The following is a 9,724-nucleotide window of genomic DNA, read 5'->3' as shown; positions in this document are numbered from 1 at the left end:
CACTAATAAACATTTATGTTGGTACAATGCCCAGTCATTTCAGCCTGATGAGAATCCCTACAAGACTCCACTCTGGTGACTTCTCTACAAACTGATGACAGTCTGTGCTTTCCATTATTCTGGAATACTTGATATATTTTTATTACACTGGATACCTTGGCATGAATGATGTGCTTCTGGATGCATTTGCAGCCAAGGCCTCTTGTTTTCCCAGAGTTTAACATTAAGATGTTTGCTAAGAGAGATGAATTTCCTTATACCTCAGTGATGTTCAAAACATGCTTTTTGGATAATTCCTGCAGTTTTCTCCTCCAATTGAAATATATTCCCTAAACCTTGTGAAATTGTGGACTTATTTAATTCCAACACTTATCCTCCAGAAACCTCTATGCTTCTTCACAGTATTTTTGCTGCAATACCTACACTAGTGATCTTCAGTTGAGCACTCTGAGAGACTGAAGTGTCATTATCTTCAGCTTTCCAAGCGGGCACAGACTAATGCAGGAGAGGAATTCGTCTCACTTAACTTCAGCCATGTGAAAGTTAAGGATTTGGTATAAGCTTGTTTTGCTTGGGCTCCTTCTGTAGTCCCCATAGTAAGAGACCCCTTCTGAAGGTCACTAATCCTGTCTCTCAGGCACTTTTCTTAAGAGTGGGACAGTTCATCCTCTGGAGGTGCCTTGGCTGTGAGAATATTTGAAGGATGTGAAGGAGCAATGAACAGTATCCAGGTTGCCTGATTTATTAATTCAGCACCTCTACCCCCTTGTTCAACTACATATGAGAATGAGAACATAAATTGTTTATTCCAACACTGTATGTTTTGTACAATTAATTTCTTCAATATTTTATGCAATTTATTGGATCTTATGCATGCTTATTTACATATGTATGTATTTAATTTTATTGTATCCAGTTTTGCATAGTGACAACAGCACTCAGCAGAGTCCACTGCAATGTTTTCAGGGAGTGACTACGGCTAGAGCAGGCAGAGAAATGTGTATTTTTGCTAGAACCACTCTTGGGTCAGAAGCTGCTCTGAAGCTCACATATCAATTATTATTTTGTTTTCTGTGTTATAATTTGTACAGACATTATGCCTTGCTAAAGGTATGATACAGCTCTTCTCTCAATATGCCAAGACTGTGCACATTTACTCACAGTATAATAATGCCCAATTATGAGACCTCTTGATTACCAGCAGTGTTTGCATGCCAGGAGCATTTCTTGCTCCTTTTATGTTTGCAATTCTGTATCTTCATGTATGGAAGAACTGCATGCAGGCGTCTGTTTCACTCTGTTGACAGTTAAGTAAACTTGGATCTTAAGCAGTTGTGCACCTAAAGGTCTTTCTTTCCTAAAGAAGAAAACTGTATAAAAAGGAGACATATTTTTCAGTGCATTTCTTCAGTGGACTTAAAGGTGTGAAAGGTTTCTGAGGCTTGGGAAAGGATTTACAAACCAGCATGCTTGCACTTCTCTTCCAGTGTCTTGTACAAATTCAGGCTTCTGAAGCTGATAAGTACATACATTTTCTCCTTAGGGTAATGAGTTCAAAGTAATAAAATCAGAATTTGACAGAGTTCATAAATATAGACTTCATTACCATTCATTGTTAATGTTGGCATTTGAACTTACCATCAGTATTTCTCTTTATATATTTGGGAAGCAGTGATTTGTGGAGTCCAGAAAAGCCAACTTGTAAGCAGGAAGGAAAGAGGATTCTTTGTAGTTTCTGACCTGAGCAGAGTGACTTTCCAAAGATGGAACAGCCTGTGAAAACAATGTCACTGGCCAATCAGGATCAACAAACTGTGAATTCACCCCTCCCAGCTTCAGCCTCAGACACCATGGAGTCCATGGCTGTGCATCTTCAGATTAGAAGAGCAGCTAAAGTTATAAGGGACAAGATCAGCTATGCATAATAATTAATGGGCAAACTCTTCATTCACTCTGAGTGACCTCTTGCTGAATGGAGTGGGGCTATTCAGGAAGAAAGATAAGTGCTGCAAGTGAGCAACTGCTGTAATTTTCCAGGCCTTTCTATACTGCAAAAATAACCATGGCTGTACAGTTGCACAAATGGATTGCTGGGGGTAAAGGGAGCAAAGATCTGGTTCTGCAGCAGGAACCCGGAGGACTTAAAGATGTATGTGCATACACTCCTCAGCACCAGCTACATTTAAGTAAAATGATTCCCATGAGTAGGGTCTGTACTGTAACAAAGGGCCTCACTTCTCTAGCCCAAGTCCCACTCTGTGAATAATGGGAGAGTTATGGTGGATACACCAAGAGCAGCCCAGCAGGGCGTGCTTGCTTTCAAAACACTACTGCCTGTGGATAAGTCAAAAGACTACTTGGCAGCTGCATGAGGAAATTTGCACTGATTATGATCTGACTAAACAAAATAATTTGAGACCTAACATATGCAAGGCAGTAGCTTTTCCCAGTGCTTACTCGAGTTTAAAGGATAACTGGGCCAATTCCAGGTAGTGTGTGACCATGGCCAGTCATAAGTGATTAGTGTAATTTTAGGCAGGCTGGGTGCTGGCTAGTGAGAGTGCAGCTTGCAGGGCTGGAAGGGAAGCAGGTTTTCACTCTGTTCTTTACAGATCATTAAATGTTTTTAGAGTTCAGTGGGAGAAGGCTGGCACTGCACCTGTAACTGTCTTGTCCAGGAGAGAAGAGAGTCATGGCTATGAATGTTAAATATAGATCCATACAGTCACAAGGTGGAAAGCAAAGGGCACACTGTGGGCAGCCAATGCAACTCCACTCCTGAGCCAGAGAAAAGCAAAAAAGGGAACTCATTATCTTCCTTTGCAGCCTGAAGGGAAGCTCTGCTATAAGGAAGGCTCCTTAGCATGAACTGAATTTAGTGACCAAGTCTAGCACAAAATAATTTGCAAATTATCACCAAGATGCTTAAACCACTGAAGTGTTTGTCTTAGAAATAATGAAATGGTGGGATATATGTCTGCTTGTGTCTATAAGGTAAATATATGGGCTGCCTCCAGTTCCTACAGCAAGATTTTTCTACTCCTCAGCATAACTCCATTTAAAACTCTCAGATCTGAAGACAGTCAAAGAAGCTGTCTCTGAGAGCTTTCCCATAAACATTTGTCTGCAGAAGTATGTTATTTTTTAATAAGCAGCAGCTAAATGGATCAACATTCCTGCCAAAACAGGGACTACATGTCTGTGGGTATCCCACATAAGCAGAGGGATAAAGCATCCTGTAAGTTAAATTCCACCAAAAAAAAAATGTGTCCAGCTGATGTCTAGGTTCCAGCTTAAGACAAGGAAGGTATAGGTTCAGTTCAAGCTCTGGCAAATTTAAGGGAGAGCTTTTCATTGCTGGGTGATCTCAGGCACACAAAGTAAAACTTAAACACTCAAACAAGACCAGGTGTGAACCCACTGCAGGGAACAGACTTGTGCTCTCTGACAGACATTATAGAAATACAATTTTGAAAAGTTTTCTGTTGCTCAAAGTCAGACAGGGAAAGTCAGGTTTTACTAGCACAGGCTCAAAATGGCTGCATGATCTGGAAAAATAAGTGGATCCACCTGCATCTAAGTGGGCCATGTGGGTTGTCCCATGTGAGCACTAAAAGTCTTCTATCACATTTAATTTTAAAAGTAATGGTAAAAAAAGCACATAAATTACATATACTGCCTTTCTATTTCATCACCTCTATAGCTCACCTTTCTTTGGAGTATGAGCTTAGACAGAAAGAAAAATAATTATTTCATTTTAAACCCCTCTGTAATTGACATAAATGGTTTGGGTTTGTTTAGGGTTTTTTCTTTCACACAAATGCATTAGGTTTTTAATGGTAGGGGACTCTGGATGACTGGGAAGCTATCGGACTGTAAACTGGGCTTTTGAAGAGTTGTTAGTATTATCAGGCCCAATGGCTGTGCAATTTTGGTAAAATATATCTAGATGGATGGGAAATGAAGACAAGAATTCTGCTTATCAAGGACTGCAAGGTATAATCCTGCAGCAGATTAAAATTGGAGGTATCAAAGTTATTTTGAATTATCAAATATGTCTATATTTTATTACACGGATGCTACTATCATGAACACAACTGGTATCAGTGTCATTTCACTGGGAAAATTTTGAGACATTTTAAGATTTACTTAAATAGTTTTGCCTTCTGTTAAATCCTGCTTTGCAGAAGTCTAACCAAATCGGAATGAGTTCCCTTGACTTTTCCTTGGGGACTGAGATCTCCACATTAATGTGAGGGAGAATAATTGACAGTTCACACCAACCATGTGTTAATGATGGCAGCAGAGCTACTGTTTAATAAGAAATATCACCAGAATGACAGACTCTCAAGGACAAAAAAGCAGAGTGAAGACCTATGCCAAAAGGTTTTAGATGGAGTCTTCACATTCTGAGCACTTTCACTGTATAATGGTTTTCCTTCACTACCAGCTCTCATATTCTGATGAAATAACACTTCATCCTTATTATCTGTGAGATGAGTTTGGTGAGATGTTCATGGGCTGAAGTCTGCAGACCAAATCATTCAAGATTTTCTGTGGGCCTGATTCTGCACCAGGAAAGTTGATGTGAATTTTATTGCTGATTTGTCAGGGCATCTGATGCTTTTATCTTAGAAAATGTTCATATGAAACAAAGCCTGAAGTACTTTTGATATTGCATTTTATTCCTTTAATATGCTAACAGAAATTCAATGAGCCAGTGCTGATATAGATTTAGATGACGTGGACTGTATAAAATTGCAGGCTCTGAAGAGCAGCCCGCAAGTAGCAGGCAATCATTGTAACAAGTAGCAGGCAAAACTAATCTTTAAAAATGCACTGGTTTTTATTAAAGAAGGTTGTGCTAGTAACACACTAAATACTTTTAGAGTGTGGGAGGCGAGGCAAAGTGGTTGAAGGGGTCCTTGAAAACTGTAGAAATACAAAAGGTCAGACCAGCCATATCCCTCCCTCCTTCCCCGCCCAGAAAAAAAGCAAGTTGTAACACTGGGATTTTCTATGTTTTCCTGGTCACAATACAGTTTTCAGAAGACACTTTGATGTGATATGCAAATTTAAAAGAGAAAATATTTGTCTTTTAATGTAGTTTGGATAGTAACTGTAAAATTGGATGTCTACTGTAATTTCAGATGTGCTGTTACCTTTAGCAATCTGATTCTGCTCTGCCAGTTTCTGGGTAGATGGGCTGAGAAGCCATTCACTGTACTATGCAAAATGAGCCAGGTTATTGCTTTGTCTTCAGAGATCATTCTTTTATTCCTTTCTATCACTAAGGTTCATATAATATTATTACATTATATTACATTATATTATACTCTACTAATTTCTGGTTTCTGGTGCTGTATCTATTAAAGTGTTATGTGTGAGCTGAACAGGTACCTGTTTATGCTGCCAATGTTTGTGGCAATTACTAAAAACACAAATATCTGCTTTGCACTAAATTGCATTTCAAGGGTTCTTGCTGCACATAAAAAAGGAGATTTGTCACAGTAAAACAGTTCCATAGACCAGACTTTGCAACAGGTCCCTGCTACAGCACGGGAAGGGCTGGAGGAACGAGCCCATCATCCCTGGGCTCCCCCAGGCACTGTCTGCCTGACAGTGCTCCAACAATTTCCCTGGGCTCTGCATAGCTTCAGCAGTCCCAGTGTTCGGACACCATGGGAGAAAAGCCCAGTGTCAGTAGTTGGCTGGCTCTGGTCACTATTAAAAATTCCCTCTACAGGTTGTGGAGATGGGTTTTATTGGCTGTGAGTGTCCATTGATTGCGCACCAGGAGCCCTCTTGCAAGCCTTGATAAATAAATGCTAGCAGCTCCTACTGAGACTGACCGTGGTTCAATGTGGAAAAATGAATGTTCAGAGATATTTATTCATTACATGGAGAGCTTCAGTTTGAACCAGGTGCCCATGGAACAACCATTTCGCATCCCAAGGTTTCCCTAAGCTAATGTTCAGTCTCCTAGTGAAGGCAGTACATGATTAAGGGTCTCTCAAAAAAGAAATGGAACTAAACCCTGATGAAAATGATTTGAAGAGGAAGCAGGTCCTTACACAGCTAAAGGCTTTAAGCATGAAAAACTGGATCTGGCTATTTTGGCATGGTCCACAGATACCTGCAAATTGTCAGAAAGTGAAGTCCCAGATACAGCTGTAATGGCTTCCAAAATGGATGCCATCAGCAATCCCTGACAGGTTTCTATTGCTGATCATGTTTAATTTTAGTTACATAAAAGTATACCGCTCAGGGAGGTCATGTCATTGGGCATCCATAGAGGACAAAAACAGCGTGTTTCATCTGAGCTCTGCTGTGATGTTGAATGAACAGGGTTCCAGCACATCACCCACTGCCCAGATTTAAAAATTTCAAATTAAAAAAAAAATCATACTTTAATTAAAAAGAATTGGATTAAGCAGTAAAATCCTTGTAAAGCTCACATTGTCCGTTTGAGGAACTGCAGTGCTAATGGCAGGGTATTGCGGTCTCAGAAGGCAGTTTAGGCAATGTCAATAATGCTTCCTATTAGTGCAAGCAAAGCTCAACTGGCAAAAAAGGACTGAATTTGCTCACATCAGAAGCAGGTCCATCGATAAACCAGCCTACATTTATCTCATCTCATGTCACCTCTCATAAAAAGCCTGGGTGTTGCTGACAGATCCTTTTATGGCCATCCCTTTCTACATGCGGAAGGTCCCTCTTCCCATATGCAGGAACATCCTTACCGAAGTCAACAGAGGCTGGCCAAGATCTCTAGTTAGTTTGACTTCTTTCCTCCAAATCCCAGTATAGCACCATAACTACCCCTTTGGTCTGCTGAAACCCAGAGCCACACCCCGAGCTCGGTATCAGCCTGAATCACCTCAGCAGGGGCCAGTCAGAGCATTGCTTCTTCTTGCCCTCCAAGGCAGGTGTTTCCAGCTTAGTGTTTGTGATCTGTGGAGAGGTTAAAGCAAGCTAATGCAATCTAGTTCCAGTTCAGCAGAGCTTGTAAGTGCATGGCTTAATTTGATTGGAGTCCCTGGGACTATTAAGTTGTGTGTTATTAACTGTGTGCTTATGTGCTTTGCTAGCATGGGAAAAGACTTCCCAATTTTGTGGATCTCTAACAGTAGGACTATCTAGACAACACTTAAAACAACCATTGTTTTTCAGTAGCCATTTGGTAGAAGCCATTTTTCCTCCATGTATTTTGCAATGAGGCTTTGCCTGAATGCCCTGCTGTGAGCCCAAGAGCCTGGGGTCTGAATGCACAGATTGACACAGGATCACCAGATCCTGAAGTCCCAAGTTCTGTTGTTTGACATGTCCATTAAGAGAAATTTCAGAGGAGGCTGAATACATATCCATCTCAACCAGCCAGCTGTGTTGTGTTCCCTATTCCCTGCTCCATATTGCATGGAGCAACAGAAATGAGCTACTCGAAGTCCATGAGAAAAATTGCATTGACCACATGTTTTTATCAGCTGGGTCAAGTGCTTTTTTCAACCTCACAATGTCATGACTGAAGATGTCTGGTCTTCTACTCCACAGATCCGATCTGCCCAAGGACTGTTAAAGCTTTTTACCTTCTTTTCGTTTTTCAACTGTCTATTCTATGCATAAAAAATGACTGGGGGCTGGGAGATTGTAATAATGGCAGTTTTTGCACCCTTACAGAAAATTCCTTCATGCTGAGCCCTGTTAGCCCTCGCTACCCACTGTTTGGATGCTTTTCATCAGGGATGCCTCAACAGTACCGTGCATGCCTGTGATGAGGCAGGCAGGTGCTGCTACCATGTATGTATCTCCAATGAACATCTGAATTAATGAGGCATAAAAATAGCTGCAGTTCCTTGAAATCAATCACAGACTTTAACGGCATGAAACCCTAATGTCAGAGCCTTTCCACGGAAAAATGAAATTTCTTCCAAAAGAACAGATATTAACTGTATAAATTAGAAATTACAAAAGTCATAAATTTCTGCCCCAAAAATGATTGACCTTAGATCATAGAGCTGCTGTGTTAGAACGCTCTGCTGTAAACTGGACGAGAAAGGGATACAGTATTAAATAGTATCAGTTACAACATTTCAGAAAAGCAGTGCATTTTTTTCTGCTATGCAACAGAAAATGAACATTTCTGTGTTCATTCTCTAGTTGTTTGTGCCATTTCAGAAGGGCAATTTCAATTAAAGGAACATATGGCCTTCTTTAGTCCTCAAAGGAGACTCATCTAGTCCTCTGGTGTAATGCAGCTGGGTGCAGCAAACCAAGTCTTGTGAGCCATTTATCTAAGTATAATGTTGTTGTACTAAACCAAAGAAAACTGTTTCTATCTGTGTGTGCCAATGTTGGACATGGGGATCTTATGAGACTATCAGATGACCCATTAAAAAACTTCTGTGTTTCTCAACAAAAATGGAAAGTGGTGTAAAAATCCATGGATGTTTTTCTACTCTTTGGACATGGTTTCCAATTCAGAGTTTTCCCTGGCATTGACCTCTCTGTATTTTTGATTTACATATCACTGATTTCCCATAGATACAAAAGACTATAAAACTTCATTTCTAGGCCAGTGCACCATTTGCCTCCTAAAACATGCAAAGTAGAGTGTGTAAAAGTGACCTGAAGTGTGTGCATGGATGTGTGCACACAGAGGTGCCACAGGGATTCTTTTCAGTAGGATGACACAGTTCACCAACTAAACTAGGAGGTCAAGTTTTTTTTATGCCTGATTTGGTCAGGGATGAGACCAGAAGACAAAGAAAGGAAGCAATGTAAAAATTTTAGAATATATGTGTTATAGAAATATAGAAAGTCTGGAAGCTAAAATAAAATTACGTGCTGCTGAATTGATACAGAAGGGCTGCACTTCCAAGGGATGCATTGGAAATGCTATAAGCTTATGGAAATGGGAGAAATGGCACAGCCACAGCAAGAAAAGAAAAATAAGTGGGTCCCTGTGCCAGGACCACAGCACATAGATTCAGGCAGCTACTTTGCAAGAGAGAGGGAAGTATTCTACTGCCATTTAAAAAAAACAAGCCTCTAAGCAGTAGGGTCCCAGTCTTGAGTCAGGCAGACCAAGCTATTGTTCTTGTACACAGAACAATCAGAAATGATGAAAGATCTGTGGGATTTTGTCTTTGCTCTTCTAAATCAGAAAAAAAAAAAGTGAATTGCATTTCACTTAGTGGGTTTTTAGAAGGAATTAGCTGAAACAGGAACTCTTTCCTTGTAAAGACAGAACCATCAAGGGGCAAATGTCTGTGGAAAAGCAAATGGTTCCCATTGTCTTCCCTGAAGGAACAACAAAATGGGGATAATTCCATTTCTATTTCCTTGCCACAGGAGAGGGATAAAAAAAAATTGCAATCCAACATTGGGTATTCCTAAGTGAAAAAGGCACAGAGGAAACATCATTTGACTTTCTTTCATACTACGGTAAATTTGCAGGTTTGGCTTTGCAATTAGCTCACAGTGCAGCTGGGTGAAACTAAATATAACACACCAGCCGGAGGAGTCCAGCTGTAAGCAAACCCTGCCGCAACTCAAAGAACTCAAAGGATGTGCAAAACAGAGGGTGCCGAGGTCCTTCCGCTCCGCGGCGGAGCATCCTCCCGGCGCAGGAGCCGCGGTTGCCATGGGAGCGCGGAGGCTTTTCCCTCGCATCAGCAGCACATCTGTCCGCCAGTGCTCTGTCCTTACAGCCTGTTCGGACCTG

The sequence above is a fragment of the Lepidothrix coronata genome, unplaced genomic scaffold (genome assembly GCF_001604755.1).
Source record: "Lepidothrix coronata isolate B3197 unplaced genomic scaffold, Lepidothrix_coronata-1.0 Scaffold30, whole genome shotgun sequence".
Lineage (NCBI taxonomy): Eukaryota > Metazoa > Chordata > Aves > Passeriformes > Pipridae > Lepidothrix > Lepidothrix coronata.
The sequence above is the reverse complement of the archived record's forward strand: the minus strand, read 5'-3'. Positions refer to the sequence as shown.